The 15843-nt window shown below is 48.6% G+C and overlaps 1 protein-coding gene across 2 annotated transcripts in view; it reads right to left on the minus strand.

Annotated features, from left to right (window-relative positions):
- The window catches only part of Pemt (phosphatidylethanolamine N-methyltransferase), a 75927-nt gene that overhangs the window by 15380 nt on the left and 44704 nt on the right, over positions 1 to 15843 (minus strand). The window lies entirely within an intron of this gene.

The raw sequence follows: 15843 nt of genomic DNA on the forward strand, positions 1-15843 counted from the left end.
AATGTGAATATGTGTGTGCACATGTGTGTGTGTGCACATGTGCATGTCCATGTGTCTGTGCACATGCATGTGTGTGTCCGAGCATCCATCTCCGTGTCCATGTATGTGTGTATGAATGGCCCTCAACTCAACTTGGAACTTGTTCAGTTTTAGAATGGTACAAAATGTTTTCGGTAGAGCCCACACTCTAAATGTGAATTTAGTTCTTCCCAGAGTAATGGCATGTGATCTAATCCGCTCACAGTGCTGACCAGTGTCTGAGGTATAGCTCCAAAGGTCATCGGGGAATTGACTGCTCCTCTACAGTGGGTTACACAGGCAGAATTTGGCGGGGGGCTACACTTAGTCAATAAACGACATGAGTTAGTCAACAATTTATCATAAAATAGGTTGTGCTTCTGTCAAGCTCGGCCTGTTATAGCAAGAGTGGCTGAGCTCAGATACTTATTTGGTTAGATATGCTAAATGCATCCACTGGGGGTTTTCGTCTGTTTTTGTTTTTACATTTACTACTATGTTCGTGTATAGGTATGGAAACCTGTACACACATACACACACACACATGCATGCACACAGGCAGGCAAGCACACAGGCAGGCATGCATGCATGCATGCACAAGAACCACGGAATTCGTGTGGAAGTCAGAGGACAACTGTTCATTCCTTCTACCATGTGGGCTCTAGGGATCGAATTCAGGTCACCAGACTTGGCAGCAAGCCCCTTAACTTGCTGAGTCAACTCACAATCCCCCAGAGAAATTTTTTATTTATGATTTGTGATAGTTTCAATTTACTACGGCTTGCCCAGACCAGACTGCCGCCATAAGAAGCGTATATCCATTGGGGGTTCCAAAGCCCCCACACTGCTGACACTGCCAGTAACTTTAATTTGCTGAGGAGAGCCTGAACCATGTCTCATAGCAACTGCACTCTTTCAGTCCCGCCACTCTGGGGCACAGCACACAAGGGCCAGTCACTGCATCTGTCACCATCCTGCCCTACAGTCGCCGTCTGATGCCCAGCTGATTTCCCAAACTGGCCTGCCATTTGGGGAAGCTGATTAGTGGGGAAGGGCTCACCAGCTCCAGGTACTGATGAATTAATTGGCTTAGGGCCACTGAATCTCCATCTCCGGCATCCCTGGAGACGCTATCTTCAGAGTCCACATAAGGGAAGGAGGGGGAGGGGCTCTCTCCCAGGCCTTCTCCTTCACCAGTTCTCAGTGCAGTTGCCAGTTCTCTTGGAAGGAAAACAGCCCTAAGACCTTTGTGGAAGGTACCCCTCACTTCAGCCCCATGGGATGGATGCTGGGTTCTCTCTCTTAGGTAGAAGAAGGAAGGAGGGCCTCGGGGCTCCATGACCCAAATGCCTATGGCCTAAAGCCACTTCAGCATACACTTTGGGACCACTTCATGTGTTCCTGTTTGGAACGAAATTCAAAAGGGTTTTTCAGTTGTGCCACAGCAACTATGCCTTCTTCCAGGCCTTTCCATCACCCTGCAGAAAAGCCTCTACCCACCCCACCTTCCTTCCCCACCCCCAAGGCCCACCAGTCTGCTCTCCATCTCCAGAGACTTGCCATTCCAACACTTCACACAGACCCACAGCAGGTACATGGACGCCAGTCCTTGACACGTTACCTTCCCAGTCACAGGGTGGTGGGCATCAGGGAATTGTCATTTTGGCTGTTTTGAATAATGCTGGCAGTGAGCACTCACGTCTTTTTTTTTTTTTTTAATGGTCATGTGTTACCATGTGTTATCCTTCTTCTAAGGAATCGCAAGGATCAAATGGGAATTCTTTTAGCTTTCTGAGGTCGGCTAAGGGAACTTCTGGATGGGGCAGAGGGTTGGTAACCCTCGTTAGCGCTGATATTGTTAGTGACACCACTAGTAAAGCATCAGTGCTGCGGAGTCATTGCTCTTCTAATGCATGGGAAATTCCTACCCACAACTGGAGTCTTCCCCTTAGACCCCAGCCTAGAAGTCTCTCTATCCAAAAGCCTAATCAGCATGTCTGCTGTTGTCTTAATTAACATTACTATTGCTGTGATGATACACCAGGATCAAAAGTCAGTGGGGAAGGAAAGGGTTTATTTCACTCCACGTACTCCACGTAACAGTTCTTCCATCATCCAAAGTAGCGAGGGCAGGAACTCAAGCAGGGCAGGAACCTGGAGGAGGATCTGATGCAGAGGCCATGGAGGAGAGCTGCTTACTGGCTTGCTCATCAAGGCTTATGAAGCTTGCTTTCTTATAGAACCGAGGGCTATCAGTCCAGGATGATCCTACCCACGATGGACTGGGTCCTCCCCCATGAATCACTAATAAGAAAATCTCCTACAGCCAGATCGTATGGAAGCATTTTCCCAATTGAGGCTCCCTCCTCTAACATAACTCTAGCTTGTGTCAAGTTGACATAAGACAAGTCAGCACACATCTCTGGGTCACTGATATTTCTTCTCCCAGTTGATAATATCCTCATATATAAAAGTATCAGGACATATGGGGTCACATAACAACATATCTCTGTCCCTAAGGGACCCTCCAATAACCTGCATCACGCAAAGATCCTGGAATGAGAGTCACAGTTTGGGGGACTTTCCTGAGGGAGGAAGGGAAAGAAGGAAGAAGAGGAGGAATCCCAATATCGGTTGAATGGAACCAGTGAACAAGGCATTGGGAATGGCCTAGGAAGAAGCCAAGGGGAATGGAAGGGTTCTGACGATGACACCGTGGTCAAGATGTCAAGGCTGGAGAAGCTGTGCACTTGGGGTGTGGATGCTTCACTGAGCGGACAACCCCAGGAAGCTGTTAGAAGCCACACCCTTTGGACCTTGTCTGTAGGGTCAGATGAGAGATCGAGACTGACAGCCAATGACATGGACCCTGCAGGCCCCTCCTCGTCCCCTGAAGGCAGGTCTTTCCTCCTGGCTTAATGAAGCCCTTCAGCATGCACCCCTAAACAACCAAGGGTTCATGGCAGGCCTACTGAAGCTCACACTACAAGAATACTCCCAGGCAGCAGGAGGGAGGCCACGCTGTAGTCAAGCAAACTGAGCCCAGGAAAGCCCAGACAAGCCCTGGGTCCCTGACACCCAAGCTCAGCTGTTTCCAGCTTTCGGTGTTCTGGAAACAGGAGGAGGGACCCTTGAGCACCGTCACACTGGGGCCTCCCTCACACTGCCAACCCCATCTGTCGCTTAGCCTGTGAGAGAGCAAGTGAGGATGTACTATTTGAACAAAATGGCACCACGGGCCTCACAGAAAATGGAAAAAAGGTATCACTAATAACCTCATCACTTGGACCAAAAATCTGTTCATTTGAGCCAATCAAGTCAGACTCCCGGATCCAGGGTGACTCCGTTCTGCAGTCCTTGTGCTGGATGCTGAACTACACACTTCATCCAAGAGGCAAGGAGCCAGGGCTGCAGTGACAGCCGCTGACACAGGAAATCCTGTGGGTCCTTCAGAAGCAGCCCATTAGCACTCGTGAGATCACTCACCCAGGGATGTGGCTGTCATCAGTCTGCTACCATGCTGACTCAGCTACCTCCCTGTACGGTGGGAGAGTCAGACCAGGTGATGGACAGGAACACTCTGGCACAACTATCTCTCCCAGGGGGTATGAATGCTCTGTCTTCCCTGGGTCTATAGCTACATGAGCAAGGACACTGTCCTCTTTCTTCCTGGTCCCGCTCAGGTTGGGAAGGTGTTCTGGCCATGGTAATGATGCCAGGCTGGCCATAGCGGTAGCACACACCTGCCATTTTAGCCAGAAGGGATGACCTCACTGGAGTTTCCAGGACTCTGCTCTTGGTGTCACCAGGCACTACAACCACTGGCCTCAGACAGGGGTCTTAACTAGCAGCTCATGATGAGTTTTGGTCCAATTCAAAGCACCAAAAACATACATTTAAGACAGGAGCTGGGGTGTGGTTCAGTGGTAGAGTGCTTGCATACCATGTACAAGGTGCTGGGTCCTATTTCTTGGCATTGCCAAGAAGAAAAAAAGATAAAGCATATTTTATCCAACAATCAAGCATTCTGAATTTTCTATTAATACTCCGTGATGAAAAATCTCTATGATGGGACCACTGTGGCCAGCCCTTATGAAGCCCCATCAGCCTTCGCTGTTGTTCATGCACGCCAGAAGCCCACACAGCCTCCAGCAGGCCTCATATGTGAACCTGGTCTGTTGCCAGACCCCGTGCAGTATGCAGCCCTGGTCACTGCCCACAGGAAAGAAAACTGTCTTCGTGATGATCCTATGCAGTGTGAATGTATGATGTCAAAGCCAGGAACTTTCAGACACCCATGGGGACCTGTCCCTGCCACACAGACGCTAGGATGTTGGATGTAGGAAACGGCCCCAGGAGGCACCAGTGCAAGCAAGGAAATGCTGCTTCTGCTGTAGATTTCCAGCATGCTCGGGTCATGGATCATGGAGTCTCTCTCTCTCTCTCTCTCTCTCTCTATATATATATATATATATATATATATATATATATATATATATATATGGTCTCACTACGTAGCTTTGGCTGTCCTACTCACTCTGTAGACCGAGCTGGCCTCAAACTCAGAGGTCCGCCTGCCTCTGCTTCCGTGTGGGATTAAGGTGTGAGCCTGGTGTGTAAAGTCAGTCCTTACAAACGAGGTGCCCTTGGGCCATTTCCTCTGCTAAATAACTGCATGACCATAGTTCCTGAGGGATTCCAGACCTATAAACATGCTAAGCTCAGAACCAGGCAAGTGCTTGGGAAATAGATGCTTCTATTCATTCTGCCGTCACAGAGAATCGTGTCTTCCAGTGCCCTCTCTCAGGGATGCTGGCAGCTCTGTTGCGGGTAGGACCAAAGAAGGCTAGGGCCTGCAGGATATCCTGTGAGTGGACTTGCAGTGCTCATAACCCAGAGCAGAGTCAGTCTCCAGCTCAAGAAGGCTACAGGAAATATCCTCCCACGACGCCACTCATCCGCTCTATTCATCTACTGACACAGACCCTGCCCATCCACCTGCGGTCCATCCATACCACCCACGCATCCATCCATCCACCCATGCATTTGCACCCCTAAGCATCCATCTCTCCACCTACCTATATATCCACCATTTATATTCGTGTATCATTCCGCCCACACAGCCACCATTTACCTGGTGTCTGTTATAGGTCAGTAACTGGCAGACAGTAAGGTGCTTTGAAAAGGAAACGAAAGCAGCGATGGCGCTCTTATTTTTATGCCATGAGTGTGATTAAAGCCAAATGTGTCTCATTACTGAAAACACCAGCACGGGCTTCTCCCGCAGGGAGCCACTGGGCACAGTGGAATTGACTAATGAGAGCGGGCTGGCTCTTCCAGCGAGAGCTACAAAGCCAGCAGTGCTGCTTCTGGGGACGAGATGATTTTCTGGAAACCTCCTCTTGCTTACTGTTCATAGCTCCAAGAAATTGTGGAAGGAGTGGCTAGTGAGGGTAAATTTTCTTAATTTAAGGTTCACTTTTAATTTTCCTTTGTGGATGTGGGTGGATGGGTGTGACGTGTGTGAATGGCCAGAAGAGAGAGTTGGCGCCCCTGGAACTATAGAGTACCAGGTTGCTGAAGCCACCGGATGTGGGTGCTGGTAACGGCACTGGGTCCTCCGGAAGAACAGCAAGTGGTCTTGTCGTAACCTCTCGGGCCCAAGGTGAATATTCTAAGTGCCCCATTGGAAAAGAGACGGGCTGTCTGTGTTCACGGAAGAACTAGCTGCTAGGCATCTAGACGGTGCACAGCAGAACGTGGGTCTGTGGAGCACTAGCTTCTGGGCTCCAGAACCAGCTCCTCTCACACTGCCTTGACAGGTGATTCATTGCCTCTCTGCTGTAGCTTCCCTTTCTGTAAGAATAAACTACTAGCAATCTGCCTCAGAGCCACTGTGAGGAACAGGGAATCACTGCACCTGAAATTCTTGGAGCTGTGTTGGGAGCATGACGCTCGCTGGGCGAGGTGTCGTTTGTTTCATTTTAATCTCTGAGATAAGGGCGCAGTTTTCCCCCACATGGAGCAAGATGACATGAAGATGACAATAGGTAAGAGGAGACATTCCAGAGGACCTGTGGCTCCTGCCTCCCTCACCACAAGGCAGGCTCTAGAGAAACCCAGACTCCCACTACCCATTCTTTCACCAGATGCTCAGGGTTCTAGAGCAGGGATTGGATTTGGGACAACCTCTGGCCCAGAGGAGTTGTAGGCACAGCTGAGGCTGCCAAGGCCACCGAGTGTCCCTTGTCCCAATAGTCCTAGAGAGACTGGAACAGAAGCATGAGAAAGCTCACCCCGTATGTCCATGTTTCCTAGCCCAGGACAGATGCTGGAACACACCTGTGCATTCAGCCAGCTGCTGTACAACAGCACATACCCTGGCAGGGTCTGGACCATCACTCCTCACTCTGCCTGGGTGGTGTGGCGTGGGAGCTCAGCAGCATCCACCACAGCCCTTCATCACTCTCATGAGCCAGAGAGCAAGGTCTCACCCAGGCCTCCCTATCCGACACGCCCCCTTGCTGCTTTCGGCCTGATGTGGTCCTGCTCTCAGTCGCAATTTCCAACACTCAGTACCGCCTGTCATTCAGGTACTGGCAGACTAGTTCCTTTCTGAGGCCCATCTTTGTCTTGCCAGGGGATATTTTCCACCTTGGAACTCTGAATCCTCTACAAGCTACTGTCATGGAGCCCAACTGGAACCTCTGATGAAATTGTCCTCTGTTTCCACCAACCTGACTGGGGAGCCAGGCTCCTCCCCGTGCAGATTCACCTGTGCAATGGGCTGCCTGGACAGGGTCTCAGTCACACTTGGCAACCAGGGCACAAAGCCCTAGCTAATCTAGTACTGGCTGCCATTTCCAGTCAGCCCACTGCTTGAGTTCACTTTCTACCTAAGGAGCTGCAGCAAAAGGCAAGGGAGGCAGACCTGCTATGGTCCTGTAATGCGGGGAGACACTGCCCCCACACACAGATGTGGGGGGGGGAGGGAGAGGGAGAAGAAGAGGGAGAGGGAGAGGGAGAGGGAGAGGGAGAGGGAGAGGGAGAGGGAGGGAGCGCAGGAGGAGGGAAAACCCTAAAGAAGTCCGGCAGATTATCTGGATTCTAATTTTGGCGACAGAACTGTCTGTAGCATCCCATGAAGACAGAGCTCACTCCCGAGTACATCAGGAAGGGATGGGCAGCCCCACCCTTGAGAATGACTCTGCCGGCAAGTGGGAAGGGAGATGCCTACACAATCATTGTCGGAACACTCTGGCATATAGTGTTCTTTTAAAAGGGTGTACAGAAGAATCTCAGCTGGTTTCTTTGTAGAAATTAATAGGATAAACCATTCGTATGGTAGGGCATCCAAATAGCCAACACAATCTTGAGAAAGAGGACTTCATACACGTCCTGATTTCAAACTTGTTACCAGTGACAGCCATCAACACGGATGTCATGGTGCTAGCATAAAAACGAACATACAGAATCCAGAAAAACTCTCATATACTCATCAACTGCTTCCCCACCAGGCACCAAACCAGACAAACAGGGAGAGAGTAATCCTTTCAACAAAGTGCTGAGGCGATGGAGGGATGAGGCAGGAAGGAAGTCGGGGAGAGCTAAGGGGCCATGGGAAGACAATGAAGCCCTTCAGCCTGGGATTTATTTGAGCTTCCTACCGGCTGAGAGTCAAGAATGCTCAACATAGTTAATGAAGCCAACAGAGACAGTGTTTTCCAAGACACCTCAACCAGGCTGCTAGAAATAGCAACTGTGCTCATCCGGGCCGAGTGCCACGGCGCTGCGTCTACGCCAGCACGTCTCTCCCGTCCTGAAAATAAACAGTGTGCCACCAAAGCCACCGCACAGCTGTATTTACAGGAGGAGATTCTATAACATAAAATAAAAAAATAGGAAAACCTGCTCATGCATTTTGACCTAAATTTTGTTTACTCTTTCAACCTTGTTGTAAATCACATCCTTTAAGCAATGTGACTTTAAAAGGCATAGAATCTTTTTTTTTTTTTTTTTTTGGTTTTTTTCGAGACAGGGTTTCTCTGTAGCTTTGGTGCCTGTCCTGGAACTAGCTCTTGTAGACCAGGCTGGTCTCGAACTCACAGAGATCCGCCTGCCTCTGCCTCCCGAGTGCTGGGATTAAAGGCGTGCGCCACCACCGCCCGGCAACATAGAATCTTATATACAATTATTTTAAGAAAAAATTGCTAGCTCACTTTCTAAAAGATTTTTCTATATTTTAAAAGACTTTTTATATTTTTATTTTTGTGTGTATTTTTGTCTCCATGCACCATGTGTATGCCTGGGAGGCCAGAAGAGGCACTGGATCACCTGGGGCTACAGTTATAGGCTGCTGTGACCTCCCACGTGGGTGCTAGGACTCAAACCAGGTCCTCCAGAAGTGCAGCCAGTGCTCTTACCCACTAAGTTACCGTTCCAGCCTCTACATAGTCATTGTGAAGACACCAAGTGCTACCCGGTTCTGAGAACCGACACCCTGTCCTGAATATAGAATGTCTTTTTACCAAATAAATAACTCCCCCCTCCCTCTCTCCCACTTCTCTCTACACATACCTGCCCTTAACCATGAAAAATGTGTTTTCTCTTATCTCTACTCAATAAGCTAACTAACTTTGCTCATCCTGAAATTCCTTTCTGTGGTGATCAAGAACTCAGCTTTACCTGAGTGGAGGTCCTTAAGGGGAGGGGCTCCTCAGGCTGCTGACAGCACACACCACCGCCAACAAGCCACACACAAAGAACAAAGCGGAACCCTGCCTTGCACCTTCTACACATTTAACTCAAAATAATGACATATCTGAGGATGAGACATAAACCAGAACATTCTTAACGGGACAACAGTGATATAAAGCATCATGATTTTGAGTTAAGGGATCGTTTCTCCAGATGATTCTAAAAGTGCTAGCAACTAAAGAAAAACAATAAAGAAACTCCTGGCTGCATGCAGAAGAATGCAAATAGGCCCTTACTTGTCATCCTTCACCAAACTTAACTCCAAAGGGATCAAGGACCTCAGCTTCAGGCCAGATGCCCTGAATCTGACAGAGGAGAATGTGGTTCGAACTCACAGCCCAGAGAAAGCCTCTCTGAAAGGGCACCGACAGCACAGGCACTAAGAGCATCAATTAACAAATGGGACCTCATGAAACTGAAAGGCTTCTGTGTGGTAAAGGACACCATCACTGGGGCAAAGCACAGCCTATAGAATGGGGAAAGATCTTTACCAATTACATATCCAATAAAGGGAGGGTTCATATCTAAAATGTATAAAGAGTTAAAGAAGCAGAACACTAAGAAAACAAAAAACCCACTCTAAAAATATGACGCAGAACTAAGCAGAGAGTTCTCAAAAGATGAAACACAAAGGGCTGAGAAACTCTTTTTAAAAATGTTCAACACCCCCAGTCATCAGGAAATTGCAAATTAAAACTACTTTGAGATTTCATCTAATACCAGTCAGAATGGCCAAGATCAATAAAACAGATGACAGCTCATGCTGGCAAGGATGTGGAGAAAGGGGAACACTCATCCATTGCTGATGGGAGTACAAACTTGTACAGCCACTATGGAAATCAGTGTTGCAGTTCCTCAGGGAGTTGGGAATAAATCCACCACAAGATCCAGCTGTACCACTCTTGGGCACATAGCCAAAGGACTCAACACCCTACTACAGAGACACAAGTTCAGCCATGTTCATTGCTGCTCTATTCATAATAGCCAAAAATTGGAAACGGCCTACAGGTCCATCAATGAGTGAATGGCTAAACAAAATATGATACATTTACACATTGGAGTATCACTGTTAAAAATATGAAATCATAAAATTTTCAGGTAAATGGACAGAGCTAGAAAAAAAAATCATACTGAGGTAGCCCAGATCCCAAAAGACAAATGTCTAATTTCTCTTCTATGTGGAGGTTAGCTTTTCAGCCTTCAATGTGTGTGCTACAATCTAAATAACCACAGAGGTTAGGTACCTAGTAAGGGACAAGGAGAGAGGAGAGAATCTCCCAAGGAGGGGAGATAGAACGTGTTCTTAGACAAAGGAGGGACTAGGCTAGGAGGTTTAAATAGGGAGGGGTGGAAGAGAGACAATAATCAGGGATAGCTAACACGAAACCATATGGAAACCTACTGTAAAAAGCATTCTAAAATGTCTACATGTGGGAAGAATCCAAATGGCATCACCAAATAACAGGGGTGATGCTGATCCAACAAGACATCTTACGCCATCAAGTAAAACCTTCAGTGCCAGCAACGGGTTACATCATCTTGTTGAGTTGATGGCCGAAGGGGCCCAAGGAAACCTCCAAACATCACAGACTATTGCCAAGGCTATTGGTTATTTTCCACAAGCTGATGGTAAGCACCTATGAAGACAACACTTATATATGCCATCAAATGCAGAGAAGATGATCTGGTGCCCAACTAGAAACCTCACCCCTACTGACTAGCGATTCACGGTACTGGAAGGTACCTTGCATGCTACCAGAAGAAAAGATAATCATCAATGTCTCCCAGCTACAAACCTTGAGATCTATAAAGTGGCCTGCCTGCAAGATACACCAGCACAACAGTGGCACAATGCTGTGGGAGTAACCAACCACTTTCTGATTGGATTTAAGGCCCAGTCCACAAGTTGGAATCCATGCCTAACATTGCTGAAGTAGCCAAGAACCTGAGACTGCTAAGGCCACAGGCCTAGGGGAAACCTAATACCATTATTCTACTAAAGGAACACAGCAATAAAACAACTCTTGATGGCATACTGCCATGCCCATAGATCAGCACCTTGCTCAACCCACATCAAAGAAGCTCCTTCTTCCTGTAGATGGGGATTAACACAGAGAGCCACACCTGGGCAATGTAGAGAGTGTGGTAGACTCTAGAGAACTCAGTCCTAAATGGGACGTCTTCATCAAATTCCTCCTCGAGGCTCAGGAATTTAGAACCAGGGACAGCATGAAGTGTGTGTGCACACACGACAGTACTGTGCAGTAGGAACCAGGGACAGCATGAAGTGTGCAATTACACGACAGTACTGTGCAGTAGGAACTAGTGAAACATACAAAAATGACCATCACACACCACCACAGAGTAAAAGAAACTGGGCTGAAAACATCCTGGGTAATTCCACCTATAAAGAAACCTTTCTGAAAGTGTAGAGTGCTGTCTAGTGACAGAAAGCAGATGAAGGGCAGCTGAAAGGAGTGGCAGGATCTCACAAAAATACTCATGGAGACTTGAGGGGCTGGGTGTGCTCACAGCCCTAGCAAAAGACATAACTCAGTTTCTAAAGTGCTTGCCATGCAAACAGGAGGGCCTGAGTTTGGATCCCCAGCATCCACATGAAAAAGAAAAACAGCTGAGTGTGCTGTGTGCACCTGTAATCCCAGATGTGAAAGGGGGAGACATGAAGATCCCCGAATTTGCTGGTCGGCTAGTATTGTCAAATCAGTGAGCTCCAGGTTCAGTGCAAAACCTGCTCTCAAAACTAGGGTGGAGAGTGACACAGACTCTGTACGCATGCGCGCGCGCGCACACACACACACACACACACACACACGCAACTACATACACAGAGAGAAATGGTGATGATCTCCCCACTTCTGCACTCTGTTCCGTGTGACCACAGCCCCCAGCACCATCTTTATCTGTGGCAGGAGACCTGGTGAGGTGGTAACAGTGGCCATGAGGCCCACATTGTCACTATACTTAGCATAAAGCACACATGAATATTCTGCTGAGTCCATCCCCACAAGGGATAGCAGCGTGTTTCACAAAGGGACTTGTTCAAGTGCATCAGCCCAGGGTCTGGTCCCAGTTAAAACCCTCCTGAGGATGGCCTGACCTGCCTGGCTCCTGCTGTGTCCACACAGACTCAGGCCCCAGGAGCGCTGTCCTCCAGCCTTCAGCACAGGCTGTACTCAGGCATCACCCAGGGTCCTAGAAGTCTTCTTGAAGCCAGCGAGCCGGAGCTGGGGGGTGAGCATAGGCAATGAGCACCTTTTCCCCTGACTGACCTCAGGCTCTGTCCTTGGTTACCCAACAAACTCAGGCCTTGCAAAGGACCACCCCTAAGTTTCAAAAGTCATCTAGGTGCTGCTGGATCTTCCTTCTGGAGCGGCGGAGCCTGAGGATACTATCACACCCCACCAGGAGCTCCACGGGCACCACTGGCCCCCTTGTAGAGAACATACTAGAAGAAAGAATTCATGAACCTGTGTTCTCTCCCACCAGCCAGTGCCTATGAGCTTTGAGATCCTGCGGCCCCTCGCATTACTCCAACCATGCAGACTGTCTTCCTGGGAACCCTGCAAAGCTGAAGAGTTTGCATCCTGAAGTTGCCAACCCATGGATCCATCTGCCTCTCCACAGCTAGCCCTGGTCCCAACACCAGCCTCGGGCAGGAACACCGCGTAAACCGCTCAGCTGTCCATCAGTCATGGCTCTTGCTGTCGCCGGCTTTGGTGTTTGTCTTTGGGGCAGGGGATATATGGGTTAGTGTTTTTGTAAGGTTGACAAAACCCAGAGTCACATGAAAAGGGGGGATCTCAGTTGAGTAATCATCCTAATCAGATTGCCCTGAATCCATGTCTTCAAAGAGTTGTCTTGTTTAATGATTGGCGCAGAAGGGCACAGCCCACTGTGGGCAACACCATCACAGGCGGGGGCGGAGGGGATCTGGGCTGAATAAGAAAGCTAGTTCAGCATAGACCAGTGAGCAAGATGGTCAGCCTCATTTCTCCAGTTTCTACTTGAGTTCTTGCCATGACCTCCCTCAGTGACGGAGAGGAAGATGAAATAAGCCCTCTTTTCCCCAAGTTGTGTTTATCACAGCAACAAGAAGCAAACCAGAGCAGGGCTGGGGGTGCCGGGGGAAAGATGAGATGAGGGAGAGATGAAAGAAGGAAGTCAGAGGCAGGTCTTGGCTCCTGAGACCTTGGGGCCTACAGCTCTGCTGTGGGGGCTGGCAAGGCAGACAAGCAGATAGTTACAGAGGTATCTGTCAGCCCAGGCACCTGACCTATAGGTGGGGACTGCAGGCAGCTGCCAGACCTTTCCTAAGCCTCCTCTAGGAAGGGAATCTGAGATACGGATAGCTCGCACAGGGTTAACATGGGTACAAGAAAAGTAACCTTCAGGTGGCTTGGGGGATGTCTGCAGACCTGGAAGAAGGTCACAGAGCTGTACTGAGGGAGGACTTCATCTTTCTGTCCAAGCTGCCACCTCCAGGAAAGAGCCAAGCAGGAGGAGTCAGGGAGCAGCTGGCTGTCTCAAGAAGCCCTCAGGGCACTAGAAAGATGACTCAGTGGTTAGGAACACTGGCTGCTCTTCTAGAAGACCTGGGTTCAATCCCCAGGACCTACACGGCAGTTTACAACTGACATATTTCAGTTCCATGGGATCCAACATCTTCTTCTGGCCTCCAAGGCATGCAAGTGGTGCATAAATATGACAGCAGACAGAACCCCCATATACACAAATTTAAAACTAATTTAAAAACTTTTTAAAATCCCTCTGAAGGAGAACAGATTGGTTCCTGGTACCCATAATCTGGCTAATCCTAACTCCCAGCCCATTTTCTTTCTGCAAGAGGGCATCATTGGCCCTGAGGTCCCTCAGGTCCTACAAAGGTAGATGTGGGATGCTGGAAAAATGAACAGCTGAGGGACCACACCACTCCATCAGTGTTTCTCGACTCCTCCAAAGGACTGTGCACCATGGAGCCACAGGCCTACTGACACCCGTCAACATACTGTGTGTGTATGTGAGGCGAATATATATGCACATATACATGTATGCATTTGGAGATCCTCGGACACTGTCCACCTTTGTCTATTGAGAACTAGCCTAGAGCTCACTGGTTAGCATAAGCTCTGTGATCAGAGTGAGTCCCGGTGGCCAACGAGCCTTTCTCTGCCTCTCTAGAGTTAGGATTACAAATGTGTTCCACCATTCCTACCATCTCACTGCTAGGGATCTGACTCGGTCCTTACGATTGCATGGCGAGTACTTTACAAACTGGGCTCTCTCTCTCCAGCTCTCAAGCACATATTTTTAAAAAAAAAAAAAAAAAAAAAAAAAAAAGATTCATGCTTAACTACTGAACAGGAAAGGAGAGAGTGAAGGGTTTGCATGGAGCTTCATCTGCACCTGTGGCTTTTCTAGCACAGTGACCTTGAGTTCAGAAGAGCTTGTTTACATTGTTCTCTTTACTCTAAATAAAACACAGCCCACCCGTGCAAAGCCACTGGAAACTATCCTAGAGATGACTCTTCCACTGATAACCAAATATGGTGAAACCCGGTGGCCTCTACAGTCAATATTGACATGGACTTCAGCCTGCCTTGGGAGGAAACTTGCAAGTATCTGGTGAACAATGGAGTGGTTGCCCTGATAAGCAGCCAGGCCCTGGCCCTAAGCGGCCTGTCACAGGAATCAGAGGGCAGTCACATATTCATCACCATCAAGCCGGTGGTGCCTACTGCCAACCGGCTTACAGGATGACTTTGTTTTTTAATTGCAGGCTTATTTTGTTTTTTGTTTTTTCTTTTCTGAAGAAAGGTAGGCAGATTTTTGAGGACGATGTTTTGTGTTGTTTTTAAACTTAAGGTCAGATTTACTGAGACAAAATTCAGTTTTTTAACACAGCCTTGCAACATAGCCCAGGCTGGTCTCTAACTCTTGATCCTTCTCTGAGTGCTGTAACTACGGAAATGCACCACCACGCCCAGCAAATGTATCTATGATACACAGGGTCTAAGGATTCTGACAAATAAATGCAGTCTTATACACACTGCCAAGACAGGGAATGGACTTGTCCACCCCTTGAAAAATCCCTGGAATAACCAGGTCTGTCCCCGCTCCAGTCCCTAGCCTGGGACTGCTACTCCTTTTTTGTTCTGTGTGCCCCAGAAATGCAGTCATGGGGTCTGTGGCTCCTTGCATCACATGATGTCCCTGTGATGTGTGAGCGGATTAGTGACTTGCTTCCTGGGTATCTGCAGGGGATTCCACAGTATAGATACATGGCGCAGGCTGACTCAGAGGCTGCTGCTAAGCACAGCTGCAGCAGACATGCGCAATGCAGAGTTGTGAGGCTATGGAGTTTCATCTGAGTGCAACTATAGAGCTGTTAGTCCAATTGCTGAGCAGGGGAGGCAAGGTCCTTCCTTAAAGTCAAAGAAACCTCAAGCAAGACTGTGCCCTCCTTCTCTGCCAGGGCTCCTATGCCCCACTTACCCACTATCATCCATCCCTGCACAGCAGGACAGGCAAGAAAGTAGCGGGTAGCTGCATGGTAAGACTGGCAGTCAGGACATTCCATACACGTCACCTAAGAGGCTCAAAGGAAAGCAGTGGATGCTTCTTCCAGGCTACAGGTTGCACAGGGACAATCCTTGCCAATATATCCTAAGTAGACAGTTCTCCAGTGCCTGCTTTGAGGCTCAGGTGAGCTTGTGGTGTGAAGGAGAGGGGAAGGTGGTACACCAACAATGGACCTGTCAGAGGACCAGAGAAGCTGAGTCCCCAGATGAACCATTAATCACGAAGGTGTCAGGAAACACTGGCTGGGCCTCAACTGACCAGACCCCCAGAACCAGTGGCTGGAATCAGAGCTATCTGATCAACCATGACCCTTTCATATGAGACGCTCAGGTAAAGCAGGGGCTAGGACCACTTCCAGGAAACCAAACATTTAGTTTTATGGTGTCTGTTGCAGAACCCTTGTTTATATGGAAGACATCCCATTGACCCAGGCTTCTCATTCGTCATTTGAGGGAGCAGGGAACCTTC

This window comes from Chionomys nivalis, chromosome 7 (assembly GCF_950005125.1).
Source record: "Chionomys nivalis chromosome 7, mChiNiv1.1, whole genome shotgun sequence".
NCBI lineage: Eukaryota > Metazoa > Chordata > Mammalia > Rodentia > Cricetidae > Chionomys > Chionomys nivalis.